General features: G+C 44.5%; 1 long non-coding RNA gene across 1 annotated transcript; it reads right to left on the reverse strand.

Annotated features, from left to right (window-relative positions):
- Nucleotides 1-438: 438 nt before the first annotated feature.
- Nucleotides 439-22,544, reverse strand: LOC116988251. The gene is made up of 3 exons (XR_004415898.1): nucleotides 22,500-22,544; nucleotides 12,879-13,029; nucleotides 439-555 (listed from the first exon to the last, which is right to left on the reverse strand). It is a non-coding gene; the product is annotated as an uncharacterized LOC116988251 (long non-coding RNA).
- Between the last annotated feature and the right edge of the window lie 445 nt (nucleotides 22,545-22,989).

The raw sequence follows: 22,989 nt of genomic DNA on the forward strand, positions 1-22,989 counted from the left end.
GATTTTTAAGCAGTGAAAAGCAGAATTTCTTTCTTCGTGAGCCAACAAAAAGAAAAACATGTTTTACAATGTCAGCGAATATTTTTTTAATAATTCTGGTTTTAAGCCTCATGCTATGCAAGGTATTGCAAGCTAATTCTCATATTATTCATTTTTCATGATGTGGGTTTGCTGCTCAGGTCATAATTCATTACCATCAAAGGCTGTTGATAAAGAAAGAAAGAACTTGCATTGATGTAGAACCTTGTAGGATCATAAGAGCATTTCCAAGGGTGCGGCACGGAGGCGCAGCAGTGGAGTTGCTGCTTTACAGCTCCAGAGACCCGGGTTCAATCCTGACTACAGGTGCTGTCTGTACGGAGTTTGTATGTTGTCCCTGTGACCGCGTGGGTTTTCTCCGGGTGCTCCGGGTTCTTCCCACATTCCAAAGACGTGTAGGTTAGTAGGTAAATTAGCTGCTGTAAATTGTCCCTAATGTGTGGGATAGAACTAGTGTCTGGGTGATGGTTGGTTGACACGGTCTCAGTGGGCTGAAGACCTGTCTCCATGCTGGCACTGTGAAGAAGCAATGTGTCAACTGCGTCACTCTGAAAATCAAAAACATTGGTTCCCTTTTGTCTAATCTACGAGTCTCCTTGCCACAAAACTCCAGCAGTTTAGTCAAACATGAATTTCCTTTCACAAAGCCATGTTGACTCAGCTATCCTATTATTCTGTTCAAGGTGTTCCTTTATTACATCTTGCATTACAGTTTACAATGTTTCCCCATTGACGTTAGGCTAACGGGTCTTGGGAGACCTTGAGAGTTGATAAAACTTTTCACACAAATGGAGTATGTTCTGAAGTCAAATCACTTCCTTACATAAGAAGGAGCAACAGTTAATTTGTGCACAATACACTCAGCCGTGGCCTGTATAAGAATTTAGTTGAAGTTTCACTTTCTTCTTTGTCATTTTCTTCTTTAATTAAGTCAAGTCACATGTCAAGTCACGTTTATTTATATAGCACATATAAAAAACAACTCTCGTTGGCCAAAGTGCTTTACATTGGTTATAAGAATAGTATAAACAAACAAAACTACATACATATATACATATAGCCCTCGCTCAGTGGACGTCAGGAAAGGCTTGGGAGTATAGATAAGATTTTAGTCTTGACTTAAAGGAGTCGATGGAGGGGGCAGTTCTGATGGGAAGGGGGATGCTGTTCCACAGTCTAGGTTTTTCAGCGGTGACAGCCATGGCAGCCACGGTGGCGCAGCGGTAGAGTTCGATCCTGACTACGGGTGCTGTCGGTATGGAGTTTGTACCTTCTCCCCGTGATTGCGTTTTTTCCTCCCACACTCCAAAGATGTACAGGTAAATAGGTTAATTGGCCCGGTGTATGTATAAATTGTCCCTAGTGTGTGGAGGATAGTGTTAATGTGCGGGGATCGCTGGTTCCGTGGGTCAAAGAGCCTGTTCCCGCGCTGTGTCTCTAAACTAAACTAAACTACTGAAAAAAAAGACTCAGAGAAACTGTTGCATATTAGGGTTGGCACATGTGAGGTAGGTAGGAAAGGGGATGAGGTCCCATGGAGTGAATACAGGGAGTTAGACAAAACGGTTAAATAGCAGGAACTCAAGGGGAGCAATCTCTGGATTACACCCCGCGCCACGTGGTAGTGAGGGTACGAATGGGAGTATGGCAGGTGAATGTATGCTGTACAGTTGGTGCAGGCGGCAGGGATTCAGGTACTTGGACCATTGGGATCTCTACTGGGGTAAGGGTGACCTTTACAGCAGGGGTGGTTTGTACCTGAACAGGATGTGGACCAATACCCTGGCAGCAGCTTGGGTAGGGCTACTGAGGGAGGGTTAAACCAGAGTGGCAGGAGATCCAACGCAATGTGTTCCCGGTCCCCACCACTCTCTGTGTAAAAAAACATGTCTTGCACAACTCCATTAAACTTTCCCCCTCGCACCTTGTAGCTATGTCTTCTATTTTTGGACTTTCCTCCCATGGGAAAAAGGTTTTGACTGTCTACCCAGCTATGCCTGTCATAATTTTTTATACTTTTATCATCTCAAGATTTGATGGGTTGGAATTTGTTAAGTGTTTAGTTTAGAGATACAGCACAGAAACAGGCCCTTCGGCCCACCTGGTCCACGCCGACCAGCGATCCCCGCTCATTAACACTATCCCACACCCACTAGGGACAATATTTTTTTACATTTACCAAGCTAATTCACCTACAAACCTGTACGTCTTTGGAGTGTGGGAGGAAACCGAAGATCTCGGAGAAAACCTACGCAGGTCACGGGGAGAACGAACAAACTCCGTACAGACAGCACCCGTAGTCAGAATCGAACCCGGGTCTCCGGCGCTGCATTCGCTGTAAGGCAGCAACTCTACCGCTGCGCCACCGTGACTGCCCCAATGTGTGTTCAGGAAAGTTTCCTCAGGCAATGGATAGAATACTGCTGGCAAGAGGCAAAGCTTGGCCAATTCTTGGAAACTTTTCAGGGTATATAAAGAACGGAACCAGTCCACAATTAATGTTCTAAATGACAGTGGTCAGGAGTTTGTGGCCTCACCAACGTCTTGTATAGAAACAGAAAATAGGTGCAGGAGTAGGCCATTCGGCCCTTCGAGCCTGCACCGCCATTCAATATGATCATGGCTGATCATCCAACTCAGTATCCCGTACCTGCCTTCTCTCCATACCCACTGATCCCTTTAGCCACAAGGGCCACATCTAACTCCCTCTTAAATGTAGCCAATGAACTGGCCTCAACCACCCTCTGTGGCAGAGAATTCTAGAGATTCACCACTCTCTGTGAGAAAAATGTTTTCCTCATCACGGTCCTAAAAGGTTTCCCCCTTATCCTTAAACTGTGACCCCTTGTTCTGGACTTCCCCAACATCGGGAACAATCTTCCTGCATCTAGCCTGTCCAACCCCTTAAGAATTTTGTAAGTTTCTATAAGATCCCCCCTCAATCTTCTAAATTCTAGCGAGTACAAACCGAGTCTATCCAGTCTTTCTTCATATGAAAGTCCTGACATCCCAGGAATCAGTCTGGTGAACCTTCTCTGTACTCCCTCTATGGCAAGAATGTCCTTCCTCAGATTAGGAGACCAAAACTGTACACAATACTCCAGGTGTGGTCTCACCAAGACTCTGTACAACTGCAGTAGAACCTCCCTGCTCCTATACTCAAATCCTTTTGCTATGAATGCTAACATACCATTCACCTTCTTCACTGCCTGCTGCACCTGCATGCCTACTTTTAATGACTGGTGTACAATGACACCCAGGTCTCGTTGCATCTCCCCCTTTCCTAATTGGCCACTATTCAGATAATAGTCTACTTTCCTGTTTTTGCCACCAAAGTGGATAACCTCACATTTATCCACATTATACTGCATCTGCCATGCATTTATTTTCCCACTCACCCAGCCTATCCAAGTCACCTTGCAGCCTCCTAGCATCCTCCACACAGCTAACACTGCCCCCCAGCTTCGTGTCATCTGCAAATTTGGAGATGTTGCATTCAATTCCCTCGTCCAAATCATTAATATATATCGTAAATAGCTGGGGTCCCAGCACTGAGCCTTGCGATACCCCACTAGTCACTGCCTGCCATTGTGAAAAGGACCCGTTTACTCCTACTCTTTGCTTCCTGTCTGCCAGCCAGTTCTCTATCCACATCAATACTGAACCCCCAATACCATGTGCTTTATGTTTGTATACTAATCTCTTATGTGGGACATTATACAACTGCATAAGATCTCCCGACTTCTATGCTCAATACTCTGACTGATGAAGGATAATGTACCGAAAGCTCCTTGAGCACCCTATCTATCAGTGATGCCACTTTTAATTAACTACGCACCTGCACTCCTAGATTCCTCTGCTCTTCAGAACCTCCAAGAACGCCACCATTCACTGTGTGGGTCCTGCCCTTGTTAGACTGCCCACAATGCAACACCTCGCACTTCTCTATTAAATTCCATCAAACATTCCTCAGCTCACCTGCCCAACCGATCAAGATCCTTCAGCAATCTTTGACAACCATCTTCAACCGTCCACTTTAGTGTAATCTGCTAATTTGCTAATCATGCTTTGTACATTCTCATCCAAATCATTGATGTAGATGACAAACAGCAATGGGCCCAGGACTGAACCCTGAGGCACACCACCAGTCACAGGCCTCCAGCCTGAATAGCAAGCTTCCAGCATCACCCTCTGCTTCCTTCTGTGAAGCCAATTTTCTATCCATTCAATTATCTCTCCTTGGATCCCATGTCATCCAACCTTTCGGAGCAGCCTACCATGCAGAGCCTTGTCAAATGTGTTCCTCTCAATTTGTGGATCATCTCAAGTTTCATACATCAAAACTGCCAAACTGGGTGCATCAAGGTTTATTCCAGGCAGATCACGGTCTCACAGCAGAATTGACCTGGTTAGAAATTTGTGTTTTTCCCAAAATAAACTTTGTTCGGAATAAAAATATAAACACAATAAAAATTGTGCAGAATCTTTCCGCGTCTATATATTCATATGTGCCAATACTCCGTAGAGTTTGCACCTATCTTTAAACCAAACACCTTTGCCACCCATGCGGCCCCCTGTGGTGATATCCCTTCCCTTGTTTGAGTGAACAACACCAGACTCCAGCGACCTGATTATAAATGACCTTGAACAGGATCTTGTCACCAACAATCAATCATGAGATGGGTCTTTGATTCCTGATGTACCCCTTATTCTTGAACAGTTCTGGATTCCCCCAACATCGAGAACATGTTTCCTGCCTCTAGAGTGTCCAAACCCTTAATAATCTTATATGTTTCAATAAGATATCCTCTCATCCTTCTAAACTCCAGAGTATACAAGCCCAGCCGCTCCATTCTCTCAACATATGTCAGTCCCGCCATCCCGGGAATTAACCTTGTAAACCTACGCTCCGCTCCCTCAATAGCAAGAATGTCCTTACACAAATTAGGGGACCAAAACTGCGCACAGTACTCCAGGTGTGGTCTCACTAGGGCCCTATACAGCTGAAGAAGGACCTCTTTGTTCCTATACTCAACTCCTCTTGTTATGAAGGCCAACATGCCATTCGCTTTCTTCACTGCCTGCTGTATCTGCATGCTTACTTTCATTGACTGATGAACAAGGACCCCCAGATCCCGTTGTACTTCCCTTTTTCCCAACTTGACACCATTTAGATAATAATCTGCCTCCCTGTTTTTGCTACCAAAGTGGATAACCTCACATTTATCCACATTAAACTGCATCTGCCATGCATCTTCCCACTCACCCAACCTGTCCAAGTCACCCTGCATTCTCATTGCATCCTCCTCACAGTTGACACTGCCATTTCATTTTGCATTTCATTATCACTTTGCACATCCTCACGATATCTCAAACAGTTTCAACTCAATAGATTGTTTTCAGGAGGCACTCACCGTGGCTCTCAACTTTCAAACAGCAAGATCGCACAACCATTGAGATAAGTGGCTAAGTAATCAGCTTTAGTATCTTTGGCTGAAGTCATAGCCATCCTATGGCTGTTCTGTTGGATTCTATAGATCAAGCAAGTCAGAAAATACTGTCTATAGCTACAAGAAGCCACACACAAACACGCACACACACTACTCACACATACACGCATATCCTTGTGTGTACAAGAGCATGCACATAAAGACATTAACACATAGTTGCACGGAAACCAATGTATGCATGCATGCACAAATGTATCACATACGCACATTACAAGCACACATATAAAGGCAAACTCAAACACAATTGCACGCATACACACACACACACACATACATAAAGGCAAACTCAAAAGCACATGTGCACGCGTGCATAAAGACTTACACACATTAAGCACAAAACACACAACGACAAATATACACCAATATAAAAATGACAAATATCTTGGTTAAATCAAATAAAAAGCCCACCTTCCCATAGTGATATAGGTCCTGTCCATCAATTCTGATGGGCATCAGCAATGGGCCAGCTGTAACTAGGTGCAGGCTCAGTGGCAGACGTCCCAGCCTGAGATGAGTCACCAGCACAGTGCTGATGGCCAAGGTCAATGCCCCACTGAGCAGGAGGCTCTGGCAGAATCCCATGCTTGGGAATAGCTGAATTACGGGTCAACAGATCTCAGCAGAAGATACTCGCTATGTGTTTAAATCTTGGCCACACTCGACAGGAAAGGATCAATAAGGTGGGAGTTGCTGGTCAGCCCAACATTTATTGGCCTTTTCTGCTTCCCCTTTCGAAGGTGGTGTGGAGCTATCTTCTTGGACAGCTGCAGGTGACTGGCAAAAGATCCTGACGAAAGGTTTACAGACGGAGAACGTATGCGCTGGAATACCTGTCCTTAAAGAATAGTGGATACAGATTCAATTCTAACATGCGAAAGAGATTTGTTGCAGAGCTGTATATGAAAGTGGGATGTTTCAAAGCCATCAAAATCTTTTAACTCATACAGCTGCTGACTCAAAATGCCAAGAGACGCAGGTTCGATCCCGACCTCGGGTACTGTTTATATGGAGTTTGCACGTTCTGCCAGTGACCGCCGGGTACTCTGGTGTCCTAAAGACACGAGGGTTCATAGGTTAATTGTCATCTGTAGATTGTTCCTTAGTGTGTAGGCAGTGGATGAGAAAGTGGGCTGAATATAGAACTAGTGTGAACAGGTGATCGTTGGTCGGCCTGAACTCGGTGGGCTGATGGGCACGATTCCATGCTGTATCTTTCAATCAACCAAAACAGTTCCTTGGCTGAAGGTTCTTTGCCCTAACCCCCAATGCACCAACCTACCTCCCTGCTCCTGCACGGTGTCTTAACCAAATGAGCTCAGACATGTCCAAGAACAAGCTGTTCTATTGCAGCAAGCAACTACGCCAAGACTAATCCTGTTCTCCCTTGACATTCACTGACAAGTTCATTCCAACAATATTGACAGTGAATTGACTTCCTTGGTCCAACTGGCAGGTTGCTGTGGAAAATGCGAGAGGGACCCAGTCTTGTTGATCCGCCACATTTTCCTCATGTTTTGTGTAATTACTAAACACAAAACAATTTCTCGTTCCCTCTCTTGGGATAAGGTCCCCAGTGAAGCTGACCTCAGGCAAGTTTACTGCTGTCAGTGGTAGCAGAATAAAGTCTCTCGGTCTCAATATACACCTAATGAGCACCGCTTATTAATAAATAAATAGATGAATAATAAATAGCTCTCCGATGAGACTAATGCTGTTGAAAGTTGTTCCATTTGCCTCACGATACTTACTGGCCCAAGTGGTTGATAATAATAATAATAATTACTTATCTTGCAAATAAATGTTTAATCCTGATTCTTTCCGCTCCTTCATGCACTCATTTCCCATCCACGCTTCTCTCATTTCACTTTTATGCCCCCTTTTTCACCTTGCCCCTGTCCCCTTCCACCCACATCCATCCCTGGGGATTTACATTTCACTCTCGTCGTCTCTCCGTATCTGACACCTTTTGTCTCCTTTTCACTTCTAGACTTTATCAAATTCTACCCATCTGCCAACCCCCCCCTCCCCCTCACCTGTATCCATCTATCACTGAAGAAGAGTCTCGAACCGAAACATCACCCATTCCTTCTCTCCAGAGGTGCTGGCTGTCCCGCTGAGTTACTCCAGCTTTTTGCGTCTATCTTCTATTACTTGCCAGGAATTGTCCTGTCCCCACATAAATTTGTTACAGTAATTATTAATTCATTGATTTTTTTAAATTTATTTTAGTTATCTGTGCGTGTTGTATTTACAGGCCTATAAAGCTGCTGCGACTAAGCATTTCATTGTTCCATTTCCATACAAATGACACTTAAAGGATCTGTCCCACTTTTACGATCTTTCACAACCTTTTTTACTCGTGGACATTTTTCATCAGGCTAGAAAAAACCTACTTGATGCCACGAGTACCTACGACTAGCATCACGGCCTGCTACAACCCACCTACGACCTCGTGATGACCATGCTGCGAGTATGAGTCAAGGGCAAACTCTGTAGAAGTTGTGAATTAGGTTGTGAAAGTGGGACAGGCGCTTAAGCACTCTTGACTCGCTTCAGAATTGGATTATTTGTTTTTAGTTAACGTAGATTAGTGACAATTATTGACCCGGAGAAAAATGCAACTGAGTCTGAAGGAGGTCTGGACCCGAAGAGTCACCCATTCCTTTTCTCCAGAGATGCTGCCTGACCTGATGAGTTACTCCAGCATTTTGTGCAGCATATCTTCAGCATGAACCAGCATATGCAGTTCCTTCCTGCAAAGGAAATGCAACTTCTCTGCTCTCCTTTGACTAAGATTGTGCACCCAATCATGGTTCTGTGTGAATGGTGGGACTGGGGAAATGGTGGTAAGGGAGATTCATTCTGTAGTTTATCAATGTTGTACATATTCTGAGAAAGTATACAGTGAGAAGACAGCCTCCCTTTACATTTTATCTCTCGGGTAACTCCACCACCAAGTGAGTGGACAATGATAAGAAAACGATCCTCGACAAATATTTCATGTTGTGAGTTTCTTGTAGAAGTGGGTATTGGGCACGAAGAGGGATGCTTAGTCAGGAGGTCATAGAGGTGAACGGCACAGAACCCTGCCCTTCGGCACATCTCTCCCATAGGAAGCCTATCCACTCTGAAGATAGACACAATGTGCTGGAGTAACTCAGTGGGTCAGGCAGTATCTCTGCAGAAAAAGGACAGGTAAGGTTTTGGGTCGGAACCCTTCTGAAGAAGGGTTACCACCCAAAATGTCACCATTCCTTTTCTCCAGAGATGTTACCTGAGCCGCTGAGTTACTCCAGCACTTTGTGTCTATCTTTGGTATAAACAGCATCTGCAGTTCTTTGTGTCTACATTTTGCCCTATCCATTCTGATCCTATTTGTCTATACTAGGTTTGTATTCCTCCACTACTCAAAGCCCGATCCAAATGACATTTTAACATTGTAATTTAGTTTAGTTTAGTTTAGTTATACAACATAAAAACAGGCCATTGGACCCATTGAGTTCACCAGTTCTATCTTATTCCATTTTCTCATCCACTCCTTTCTTGTAATTTGCAGAGGGCCAGTTGACCTACAAACACACATGTCTTTGGGATGTGAGAGGAAACCCACGTGGTCACAGGAAGAACGTGCAAACTCCACACAGACGGCACTCGAGGTCAGTATCGAACCTGGGTCTCTGGTTCTGTGAGGTAGCAGCTCGACCAGCTGCGCCACTGTGCCACCCAGAGTCAGCAGCAGTGATTTATATATGTCTCCCCCACTTCCTTTGGTCACGTGTTCCATATAACCATCACCATCAGTATGTGCAACATTACAATGATAAGGGATTCTATTCTCTGTTCATTCTCCAAATTCCGTGCGTATTGGGAAGTGGGTAAGAAAGATGGAAAGAGATCTTGTTTTGGCTTGTCAGCACTGATCTAGCTGTTAACCCTAGCTGTGACCGTGTGGCATTCCTCTGGGTGCTCCAGTTTTCTCCCATATTACAAAGTTGTGTGGGTTTGCAGGTTAATTGGTCTCCGTAAATTACCCCCAGGGTGTTGGGAATGGATACAAAAGTGAGATAACATAGAACAGGTGTGAACAGCTGATCAATGGGCGGCATGGGCTTGGTGGGCTGAACAGCCTGTTTCCCTGCTCTCTTTTTAAACGAAGGAGAAGGAGGAACATGAGGACCAAAGGCAGAAGGAGAAAGGAACCTGCTCCCTTCCTCCCTTCCTCCCTTCCTCCCTCCCTTCCTCCCTTCCTCCCTTCCTCCCTTCCTCCCTTCCTCCTTCCTTTCCTTCCTTCCTTCCTTCTTTCTTTCTCTCTTCCAATCAATCGATCAATCAATCAATGGATCCATCGATCAACCAATCAATCAATCCTCATAATTGTATTCATTGCTATAGTTTTCTCTAACAGTTCATTCCCTGTACAGTCTATAGACTACAACTGTGAAGGGTCAACAACTCATTTCTGTAAGCAGCCTGCAAGATTCAGTGTTGATAGACACATCAACTCAGTTGTAACTCGGCGAGTCAGCAGCATATCTGGAGATTGAGCAGCTTGCAAGACTCAGTGTTGAATTCTCCAACTCCTTCCTCCTGTTTGCCTCGGATCTGGACATTAATGCCTCTCATTCCTCACCCCAACTTTCATACCTTTGCATATTGCCCGCTCACCGTAGCCCAGTCAGTTAGACTGTACAACATCACTCAGACTTCACTACATTAATGATACATCACAGGGGATAAAACATCCATCGAATGGCTCTTTTTCCCAGCATTCTCCCCCCTCATATAATCGTGAGTATAGAAGTTGGGAGGTCACGTTGCATTTGTATAAGACGTTGGCTAGCTAGCCCACATTTAGAGTATTGTGTTCAGTTCTGGGCACCATGTTATAGAAAAGATGTCTTGCTAGAAAGGGCACAAAGAAGATTTACAAGGATGTTGCCGGGGCTAGAGGGTCTGAGCTATAGGGAGAGGCTGAGTAGGCTGGGACTCTATTAGCTTAGTTTAGTTTAGACATACAGCGTGGAAACAGGTCCTTCGGCTCACGGAATCCGTACCGACCAGTGATCCCCGCACATTAACATTCCCCTACACACACCAGGGACCATGACAATTAACCTACAAACCTGTACGTCTTTGGTGTGTGGGAGGAAACCAGAGATCTCGGAGAAAACCCACGTGGTCACGGAGAGAATGTGCAAACTCCGTACAGACAGCACCCGTAGTCTGGATCGAACCCGGGTCTCCGGTGCTGCAATTGTTGTGAGGCAGCAACTCTACCGCTGCGCCACCGTGCCGCCCACTATTCCTCGGAGTGCAGGAGGGGTGAACTTATAGAAGTGTACAAAATTTTGAGAGGAATAGATCGGGTAAATACACAGAGTCTCTTGTCCAAAGTTGGTGAATCGAGGACTGGAGGACATAGGTTTAAAGGTGAAGGGGAAAAGATTTAAGAGGAATCTATGGGGTAACTTATTCACATAAATGGTGGTGGGTGTATGGAACAAGCTGCCAGAGGAGGTAGTTGAGGCAGGGACTAACCCAACATTTAACAAACAGTTCAACAGGTACATGGATAGGACAGGTTTGGAGGGATATGGACCAAAAGCGGGCATGTGGGACTAGTGTAGCTGGGACATGTTGGGCTGAAGGGCCTAGTTCCACACTGTGTCACTCTATGACTCTAACCAGTCTGAAGAAGGGTCTCAACCTGAAATGTCACCTGCCCATTCCCTCCACAGATACTGCCTGACCTGCTGATTTCCTCTTGCACTTTTTACAGTGTTTTGCTCAAGTTTCCTGCATCTGCAATTCCTTGCATCCCTATCATTTCACCCTATCACAGGCATTTCCTTTGTTCACCCATTTGTCTCCCCAGATGCTACTTGACCAGCTCAGTTCTTCCAGCATTTCGGCACATTTATATTGTGACTCTTGATCACCAGAGATGTCTATTAATTTCCCCATGGATTAGTCGATCAAACCCATTATATAGAATTTTAACCCGTGATATATAATATGTTTTTCGCAAAAAACAGCCAAACACCAAAAATGATATACAAGGAACTGCAGATGCTGGTTTACAAAAAAAGACACAAAATACTGGAGTAACTCAGCATGTTAGGCAACATCTCTCGAGAACATGGATGGGCATTGGTTTGAGTCGGAACCCTTTTTCATACATGATATGACCAAATAATTTTTTTTTTCCTTTCTTAGTATGGATTACCAGAGTAGTGTTGGTGGAATAATTTATCCACTTCGATCCTGATTTCAAAATGGCGATGTTAAGGAGAGATAAGTCGATAACATTGATTCTTTTCCTACTTAGTTACCTTAAGTGAACCATTTTAGCCAAAATTGTTGGGCTGCTTCAGCTATTTTAATCAACGCAAGTGGCATTTTTAAAAGCGAGACACCTTTACCGCGGTGATATTTGACTAATTGATTTATTGTCAGTCGGTGTGAGTAATGGTAGCGGGAGCCAGAATCTATGACTGATCACAGTCCCGATCCAAAAGCTTGAAGCAAATCAGCTTTTCTTTCTCTTTACGCAAGCTAACATATCACATTTGAAACAAGTGCTCTCCAGCCGGTAATGTTAAAGAGTAATGTGGCACATATATCTTGTGGAGAGCATTAAATCCGCTATTCTCAGAGAATATTGGTAGATTTGCTTCTCTGATAACTCTTTGTTCTGCCTCATGACCCCTCGTTGGAGCTGAACCCTGGTTCACCGCTGATTTCTGAGGGATTAATAGGTGTTGCTGAACACAGAGTAACAGTGGGCACAAGAGACTGCAGATGCTGGAATCCATAGCAGGAAATGCATGAGGAAGTCAGCAAGTCAGGGAGCATCTGCGTGAGGGAGGGAGGTGGACAGCTACATTTTAGATGGTTTAGATGCTGCCAGGCCCATTGAGTTTAATTAGTTCAGTTTAGATTTAGTTTATAGATACAGCACAGAAACAGCCCCTTCGGCCCACCAATTCCGTGCCAACCAGCGATCCCCATGCACTAACACTATCCTACACACTAGGTACAATTTGCCATTTTACAGAACCCAATTAACGTACAAACCTGTACGTCTTTGGAGTGTGGGAGGAAACCAGTGCACCCGGAGAAAAGCCATGCAGGTCACGGGGAGAACGTACAAACTCGGTGCAGACAGCACCCGTAGTCAGGATCGAACCCTGGTTTCTGGCGCTGTAAGGCAGCAACTTCACTGCTCTGCCTCCATGCTGCCACTAATTATTTCAGCTGTACTCATTTTACTTTACAGCATTTACTTGTGCTTTCAGATCATCAACTCACAACATAACTCTTCCGTACCACATCATCTGGGTAGGGATCATCTAAAGGGTAACAATTGGTATCTTGAAGGAGAGGCAGCCTGGGGAATGTCCATTCATCATCATAATCCAGAGGCCATCACAGCAGAGAGATGGATGACCTTTGTGGATTCCATTGCCTCGGGACACACCTGAAGAGCATAGAGTCATAGTCATAGAGTGATACAGTGTGGAAACAGGCCCTTCGGCCCAACTTGCCCATACCGGCCAACATGTCCCAGCTACTCTAGTCCAACTTGCCTGCGTTTGGCCCATATCACCTGTCCTATCCATGTACCTGTCTAACTGTTTCTTAAACGTTGGGATAGTCCCAGCCTCAATTACCTCCTCTGGCAGCTTGTTCCATGCAACTACCACCCTTTGTGTAAAAAAGTTACCCCTCAGATTCCTATTAAATCATTTCCCCTTCACATTGAATCCTCTGGTCCTCGACTTCCCTACCACAGGCAAGAGATTCTGTGCATCTACCCAATTTATTCCTCTCATGATTTTATACACCTCTATAAGATCACCCCGCTTCCTCCTGCGCTCCAAGGAATAGAGACCCAGCCTGCTCAACCTCTCCCTATAGCTCAGACCCTCTAGTCTTGGCAACATTCTCGTAAATCTTTGAACCCTTTCAAGCTTGACAATATCTTTCCTATAACATGGTGCCCAGAACTGAACACAATACTCTAAATGCGGTCTTATGCAACTGCAGCATGACCTCCCAACCTCTATACTCAATTCTCTGACTGATGAAGGCCAATGTGCTGAAAGCATTTTTGACCACCTTATCTCCTTGCGACTCGACCTTCAAGGAACCATACACCTGCACTCCTAGATCCCTACGCTCTACAACGCTCCTCATCGGCCCAACTCACCCATGCCGACCAAGGTGTCTACTTGACCAAATCCCATTTGCCTGTGTTTGACCCATATTCCTCTAAACCTTTATTATCCACGTGCCTATCTGAATGCTTTATTTTGGAGAGAGATATAGCATGGAACCAGGCCCTTCGGCCTGCCAAGTCCACGCAAACCTTCGACCACCTGATCACACCAGTTCCATGTTATCCCACTTCCTCATCCAATCCCTGCACATTCCAGGCAATTTTAGAGAGGCCAATTAACTTACATTTAACATACCCGCCATCCTCCAAGGTTGCGCTTATCCAAGCCCCTCATGATTTCATATATCTTGCTAAGGTCTCAGCCTCTCAACGTTCTAGGCAAAATACCCTCGTCTATCCAGTCTCCTTTTCAATCTGTAAGTTCCAATTCAGGAGAATATATCCCAAGTTGAAAAATATTCCAAGGCATTGGAAAATACACAAAGGACGTTTAAACAAAACGGTATCAGGATAATGTCTGGGTGAGTACCTCCTCCAACCTCATCTGCCGTATCCGCTGTTCCAGGTGTGGACCCCTATATATCGGCGAGACCATGCGCAGACTCAGCGATCGTTTCGCTGAACACCTTCGCTCAGTCCGCCTTGGCCTACGTGATTTCCCGGTTGCCAAACTCGTTCCCATTCCTATACTGAACTTTCTGTCCTGGGCCTCCTCCGCTGTCAGGGTGAGGTCAAACGCAAATTGGAGGAGCAGCATCTCATAGTTTGTTTGGGCAGTTTACTACCCAGCGATATGAATATTGATTTCTCTATCTTCAAGTAACTCTCGTTTTCCCTCTCCCACCCTTCCCCCACCCTAGTTATCCTACTAGTTTCACTGTCGTCCTCCTTGGTTTCACCGTTTGTATCCACTCGTTATCACCTTCTCCACACCCAACAATGGACCATTGTGGGCTCCACTTTTCCTTGATCATAGTTGCTGGCTTCGATTTGTGCTTTTCATACCCTTCATCCATATGTTCTTTGTATGTTTTCATACCTCTAGATTCCTTCTCCTCTAACTCTCAATCTGAAGAAGGGTCTCTGCCCAAAACGTCACCTATTCCTTCTGTCCATCGATGCTGCCTGACCTGCAGAGTCACTCCAGCATTTTGTGTCAATCTTCGGCATCGGGATAAGGGTCTTTGTGTGAGTAGCCCTGAAAATTTTGCGCTGTGAGTCGGCTGCCCTGCCAGCAGCATGTTCGTTATATCGACATTTGTTTGTTATTTTTGGTGTGTCTAAGTGTTAGTTTGGGTGTCTCTTGGTGTGTCTTGTGTGGGGGTTGATGGGGAGGGGAAAGGGGAGAACCGCTTTTGGTTGCCTTCTCGACGGAGAGTGTGGACTTTTCCATTGCGGATCAGGCAAACCCTTGCTGGGGGTCGCCAGACAGGAGTGCTCCGATCGCTGGCCTGGTGACTTTGGCATCATGGGGCTGTGGTCTTGCGGAGCATCTAGCCGCGGGCGTGGTGTGGACATACCATCCGGAGTCTGGGATCCCTTGCTGGGGATCGCCAGAGAAGAGCTGCGACCACCGGCCTGCGGCCTATAAAATCCTGAAGCTGCGGTCTCTGGTAGGAAAGTGCCGATTCGGGACCTCCAAGCCGCGGAGTGCGATCGACCGTCCCGACGTCGGAGTTTAGATCATCGTGACGATAGGGCCTGTACATCCAGCCATCCATAGCGGCGACTAAGGAGGGTTCATGGCGCCGACCACGGGTGAACAGAGGAGGCGGACTGACTGAACTTTGTGCCTTCCACCACAGTGAAGAATGCTGAGGTGGATGTTTGTGTTAAATTCTATTGTGTATTGTGTGGTTTTTTTTTAGTGTATCGCTGCTGGCAAATTCATTTCACTGCACTTTCGGGTGCATGTGACGAATAAAATTGACTTTGACTTTGAACTTTTTTTACCAGTGACAGGTTCATGCGAGAAGTACTATGAAGGGTTTTGATGGAGCAGATAAGAAGAACGGTAGCACAGTGGGGCAGCAGGTAGACCTGCTGACTTACAGCACCAGAGACCCCCATTCAATCCTGACCTCTGGGATGAGTTTGCATGTTCTGCCTCTGACATCGTGTGTTTCTTCTGGGTGCTCAGGTTTCCTCCCACATCCCAAATGTACCAGTTTGTAGATTAATTAGCCTCTGTAAATTGGCCCTAGTGTGTAAGCAAATGGATGCAAAGGTGGCATTACATAGAACTAGTATGAACAGGTGAACGATGGTCGACGTGGACTCAGTGGGCTGTTTCAATGCTGTATCTCTAAACAAAAAACAGTTTCCACTGAAAGAAGACTGTCACAAAAGGATGAACATTTAAAATCATTGGCATAATGTAATGAGGGGAATGTGTACTCATTTTGGCAGTGATCTGAAATCACTATCTGGGAAAGGGTTGGAACTGAGTTCAACAGTAAATGCCCAACATGGAACTAGGACAAATACTTAAAAGATATATATTTGTTAGGACTGTGGGGTGAAAGTAGGAAGCAGGACCAATTAAGTCATTTTTCCAAAGTATCACAAAATAACTTTTCTTTGTTTATAATGTGATTCAAGGTCTAATTTTGTGCTTGATCAGCATTAATCTGCATCAGATATCAGGGGCAGCACAATGGTAGTGCTGCTGCCTCACCATGCCAGAGACCCAGGTTCGATTCCGACCTCGGCTGCTGTCTGTGTGGATCCTTCCCTGTGACTGAGTGGGTTTCTTCTGGGTTCTCAGCTTTCCTCCCACATCGCAAAGATGTGTAGGAAGGAACTGCGGATGCTGGTTTAAATCGAAGGTAGACACAAAATGCTGGAGTAACTCAGCGGGACAGGCAGCATCTCTGGAGAGAAGGAATGGGTGACGTTTTGGGTCGAGACCCTTCTTCAGACTGATGTCAGGGGAGTGGGCGGGACAAAGAACTAGTGTGAATGGGTCAGCATAGACTCGGTGGGCCGAAGGGCCTGTTTGAATCTTGCAGTTAGTCAATCAATTCCAAGGCTATGTTGTGACATACAGTGAATATCCGACTTGTTTGGACTTTGAAGAATGGCTCCGACACGAATCATCACCCATCCTTTCTTTCCAGAGATGCTACCTGAATCGCTGAGTTACTCCAGCACTTTGTGTCTATTTTCAGTATAAACCGGCATCTGCAGTTCCTTCCTACACACGTGTTTAACTAGGTTGAGTTTAGCGTTCACTTATAGTATGCATAAATAAATTACGGAGACAGAGAGCTGAGGAGAAATGGAGACTTTAATGATGGAACCGAGTCAAACTTAAAATAAAAATAAAGATTTGTTTGAGAAATGATGCACTAAATGTCCAGAGGTTGTTTAGAATTTCTCAGGCAATGAACAGTTGCTCAGCAGATGCTTTTTCACAAATCGCTTCCATTAACATTGATCAATAAGTATCAAGCAAATTTGGAGCTTTGTGTACACATACATGTTCATAAAGAAGATGAGCATTCTGTCTTCACTAATGCCCAACACACTTAGTCTAATTGTGTAGGAAAGAACTGTAGATGCTGGTTTAAATTGAAGGTAGACACAAAATGCTGGCGTTACTCAGCGGGACAGGCAGCGTCTCAGGAGAGAAAGAATGTATGACCTTTCGAGTCGAGACCCTTCTTCAGACTGAAGAAGCCTATAATCTGAAGAAGAGTCTCGACCCCGAAACGTCACCCATTCCTTCTCTCCAGAAATGCTGCCTGTCCCTCTGACCTGAGTTACTCCAGCATTTATTGGCTACACTTAGTCTAATTTCTACATCTAAAGAAATTCTCTGTGCACCAGTTTCCCTACATACATGAACTCATTCCTGACCTGTAATACTTTCAAAAGATATGAGCTGCCAAAGGAAAAAAAATCACAACAGACGACAACTTTTATGCTGAATATTTCATCATGAGAGAGAATTTTTAATTTCTCTTTTTAATGTTTGCCCAAAGCCAGGATACACTTAATCCCCAAGCACCGGAGTACAATCCCATCTCCTGGACTTTCCGTCACCATACATCATTCATATTCACTGCATTCCTTGGAGGAGAAATGCTGTTGATGTATTAGTGAGGGAGAGCAATGCTGAAATTAACTGTCTGAAAAGTACACGTATAGTTTAGAGATACAGTGCAGATATAGGCCCTTTGACCCATCAAGTCCTCACCGATCAGCGATCCTCATACACTAAACCTATCCTACACACTGGGGACAATTTGCAGTTTTACTGAAGCCAATTAAGCTGTAGATCGTTGGAGGGTGGGAGGAAACCGGAGCACCCAGAGAAAACCCACATGGTCACGGGGTGAACGTACAAACTCCGTACAGACATCACCTGTAGTCAGGATTCAAGTTCAAGTTCAAGTGAGTTTATTGTCATGTGTCCCTGTATAGGACAATGAAATTCTTGCTTTGCTTAAGCACACAGAAAATAGTAGGCATTTACTACAAATGGGATTGACTGGGTCTTTGGCGCTGCCAGGCAGCAACTCTACCTCTGTGCCATCTTTGTCCTATAATGGATCCCGTTATGAATGGAAGTTTAACTGGTGTATTTTGTTTCTGCTTCTGCAGACAACCAAAGAGTCAGCGTTACTTGAACCATCTTTCACCTTCGGAGATGTCAGCACCTCCAATGTTTCACAAAGAGAACGTATATCATAGTCTCTCCTTCTGAACCTGATTCCATGCCTTGCGATGATTGTGTAAGCAGCTCAACATCAGAGCCAAGTATATATGAGCAAGCATATTGTATATTGTATGAATTTGGGAATTGGATAAGGCAGGCTTATGCAACGTGGTGGGGCCAGCAGTGACGGGGGGGGCAATTGTATCCATTTCTAGGCAGGTCATTCCAGACACAGACAATCTTCTGAGTGAAACGGTTGCCCCTAAGGTCCATCTTAAATCTCTCCCTCACCATAAAACCTGTGCCCTCTAGTTTTAGAATCCTCTGCCCTAGGAAAAAGACTAAGCCCCTCGAGATCTTGTACACCAAGAGTGCAGAGAAGGTTTAAGAGCACGTCGCCAGGTCTCAAGGGCCTGAACTATATGGAGAGATTGGGAAAGCTAAGACTTTATTCCTTTCAGCGCAGGAGGCTAAGGATATCTCTTATAGAGGTGTTTAAGATCATGAGGGGAATAGATAGGGTGAATGCACGGGATCTTTTACCCAGAGAAGGGAAATCAAAAATCAGAGGAGATAGGTTTAAAGTGAGAGAGGTAAGATTTAATAGGCACCTGAGGGGCAACTTTGTCACGTGGGTCCATGGAATGAGCTGTTGGAAGAGGTAGTTGAGGCAGGTACTATACTGACACTTAAAGGACATTTGGACAGGTGCATGGTTAGGAAAGATTAAGAGGGATATGGGTCAAATATGGGCAGGTGGGACTAATGTAGATGAGACATCTTGGTTGGCATGGGCATGCCGTATGACTCTGGCTCAACAAGGTTACCCCTCAGCCAAGTAGGGAATGGATGCAAAAGTGCGTTAACATAGAACTCGTGTGAACGGACGATCGATGGTCGGCGTGGACCCGGTGGACTGATGTTTGCATGCTGTATCTTTGAGCTAAACTAAAGCTACAGTCTCTCTTCAATATATGTAACCAATAAAATTGGGGGAAATAAAGATATAGATTGACAAATATAGTGTTATATCTATTTACATATACATTTAACACCTGATCTACCATCTACCTCGTTGGAGACCTTTGGAAGATCTTTAATCGGACTTGATTGGACCTTATCTTGCAATATATGTTATTACCTTTTCCTGTATCTGTACACTGTGGACTTCTTGATTGTAATCATGTGTAGCCTTTTTGTTGAATGGATAGAACGCAACAAAAAAAGCATTTCACAGTACCTGGGTACATGTGACAAACAATAAACTAAGCCGAAACGAAATATCAATACAAACTCACTTGCGGCTTCAACTTTCTACTACAGTCGGGAGGACTCTTCATAGGGAGACCAAGCAGAAGCAATCCGATTCATAATATTACTATGCATAAGACCCCATGTCTCCAGAGTTATAGTTTTCCACAAATACTTCACTTTTTAGTTCAGTTCAGTTTAGTTTATTGTCACGTGTACCGAGGTACAGTGAGAAGCTTTTGTTGCTTGTTATACAGTCATCAGAAAGACTATACATGATTCCAATCGAGCCATTTACAGTGTATAGATACATGATAAGGGAATAACGTCTGGTGCAAGGTAAAGCCAGCAAAGTCCGCTCAAGGATAGTCTGAGGGTCACCAATGAAACAGATAGTCGTTCAGATAGTAGATAGTTTGTTGCTGATATAATAAAAGTGTAGATCTTAACCCCATAGGAAGGGAACTAAAATGGTGTAGTTACTTTATTATTCTTTTGTGAGCAAAACACAAAGTTCTGGAGGAACTCAGCAGATCAGGAAGCATCTGGGGAGGGAATGGACAGGCGACATTTTGGGTCAGGACCCTTCTCCAGACCTCTCTCTTTATCCTTTTGTGAGTTGATTCACAAGTAGAGCTCCGATGTGAAACCGCTGCATTTTACTGAAATGTTCTCTCTTGAATAATGCACTGGGCAAAGGCATTACAATACATTGTCTGAGTGAATCCCTTTGATGAGAGGTTAAAGCTGTGAACTTGCAGTTGTTCAAATCCCTCACTGCTGTGTTGAACATGGCCATGCTCAGCACAGTCATTAGTGTTGAATGAGCAGATCTAATGATGTTCATCCAAAATTAATCCCAGGGATCCTTGCTGAGGAGAAACATCAGCTTGGCGGTAACCAAATGAAACTTCTTCATTTTAGTCTGGAACCTGTTTCAATTGTATCAATGGAACGCAGAACAGTACAAAAGATAGACACATAGTTCTGGAGTAACTCAACAGGACAGGCAGCATCTCTGGAGAGAAGGATAGTGTGTTGTTTCAGTCCGAGACCTTTCTTCAGACTCAACATGAAATGTCACCTATACGGATCCATAAAGGTAAGGGGGAAATCTTTTAGGACCGAGATGAGAAAAACATTTTTCACACAGAGAGTGGTGAATCTGTGGAATTCTCTGCCACAGAAGGTAGTTGAGGCCAGTTCATTGGCTATATTTAAGAGGGAGTTAGATGTGGCCCTTGTGGCTAAAGGGATCAGGGGGTATGGAGAGAAGGCAGGTACAGGATACTGAGTTGGATGATCAGCCATGATCATATTGAATGACGGTGCAGGCTCAAAGGGCCGAATGGCCTACTCCTGCACATGTTTCTATGTTTCTCTCCAGAGATGCTGCCTGTCCCGCTGAGTTACTCCAGCATTTTATGTCTGTTTTCGGTGCAAACCAGCATCTTCAGTTCCTTCCTGCACAGAACAGTACAGGGCAGGAACAGGCCCTTCGGCCCACAATGTCTGTGCTGAACAAGTTAAACAAGACCCCCTCAGTGTGAACATGATTCTTATCTCTTAATTCCCTGAGTATTCATGTACTTAATCAAAAGCCCCTTAAATGCCACTGTCATTTCTACCCCCACATGGTACATTCCAGGCACTGTGTAAAAAACAGCCTGCCCCGCACAACTCTTTTAAAGTTTGTCCCTCTCACTGGAGCAACTCGCTGGGCTAGGTAGCACCTGTGGATAGAAGGAATTTAGAATCTGAAGAAGGGTCCCAACCGAATATCATCTGTTCATTCCCTGTGCTGATGCTGTCTGAACTGTAACAGCCAATTGCACTTTATCTGCTTATTTATGTGTACAGTATATTGAACTGAACTGTTCTGTATTTCTGCTTACAATATTCTGTTGTGCTGCAGCAAGCAAGAATTTCATTGTCATATCTGGGACACATGACAATAAACTCTCTTGACTTGACTTCACTTGACCCACTGAGTTATTCCAGTACTGTGTGTGAGGTTTACTTTAAAGATTTTATGTTAATCTATTCAAAAGGGATCACATCTTGGAGTCTTACATTTGAGGGCAATAATCTGATGATTTTTTTGCAATAGATAACAGAGTTCAAGTAAGCTGTGACAAGTGGTGAGGGAAGTAGCTATTTAACATTCGATCAAGAAATAAAATGACAATTAAATTGGAGAAAATTAGAAACTTTTTCACAGGGGACGCCTTCTAGTGAACCTTTCTCACTAGAAGGCATAGCGTTCATAATTTCATAAATTCATGAATTCTAAGAGCAGAATTAGGCCATTCGGCCCATCTATTCTGCCCATTCGGCCCATCTTTCCTTCTCATCCCCATTCTTCAGTCTTCTCCCTTGATAGATTCTTGACTGGTATGAGTGTCAGGGGTTATGGGGAGAAGGCAGGAAAATGGGATTGAGAGGGAAAGATAGAACAGCCATGATCGAATGACAGAGTAGACTTGAAGGGCCGAACGGCCTAATCCTACTTCTATAACTTATGAACATGAGTATGTAACATCCTTGGGCAGCGAAGAATAAGCACTGAATGTATCTCTGCTGTGCATTGCCCGGAGTCCACAGGAAGAAAATAGATAAAAGTTGTATCAGATTTTATCTCAAGGACAATTTTTCATCCATTTTTAGTTCTAGTTGAAGTGCGAACATTGACGATGAACTGGACACTGATAGAATTGAAACCTCTTGTGAGTTAGCATCCTTAGACAAGAGAAGAAGATAGGAAGTTAAATATAAAAGGAAAACTATATCAGCAGCTTTCAATGTTTTCATTAATATGGAAGATAAAAAGAACAGTTCATAAAGACATACTCACACAGTCAAAACACACAGCATGGCTGGCCCCAAAAGAGAGACTGAATTGACAGTGATGTTCACTGGCACATGTCCCTGTTCCAGGAGGACTGTATAACATTTGGCAAAGAGGACACATTTAAGAAAGGCAGCCAGCTGTTACCCTGAACGCAGAGCCATTGTGCGCGTGAGAGGAGTATGTGCTCATAACGAAAACACGTGCATTGATTCAGCCCAGGACATTCCAAAGTACTTTTAAATTATGCAAATTGGCTGTTGAGTTTTTGGAGACTCCAGATATCCAGGACAATTGGTCCTGACACCTGTACTCACTCAGGTTTACACAAATCCCGGAATGTTACGAGATTAACTGGTCAAGGGCGGTAGAGTTGCTGCCTTACAGCACCAGAGACCCAGGTTCGATCCTGACTATGGGTACTTGTTTGTACGGGTTTTGTACATTCTCCCCATGTCCACGTGGGTTTTCTCCGGGTTCTCCGGTTTCCTCCCAC

This window comes from Amblyraja radiata, chromosome 27 (assembly GCF_010909765.2).
Source record: "Amblyraja radiata isolate CabotCenter1 chromosome 27, sAmbRad1.1.pri, whole genome shotgun sequence".
In the NCBI taxonomy this organism is placed as follows: domain Eukaryota; kingdom Metazoa; phylum Chordata; class Chondrichthyes; order Rajiformes; family Rajidae; genus Amblyraja; species Amblyraja radiata.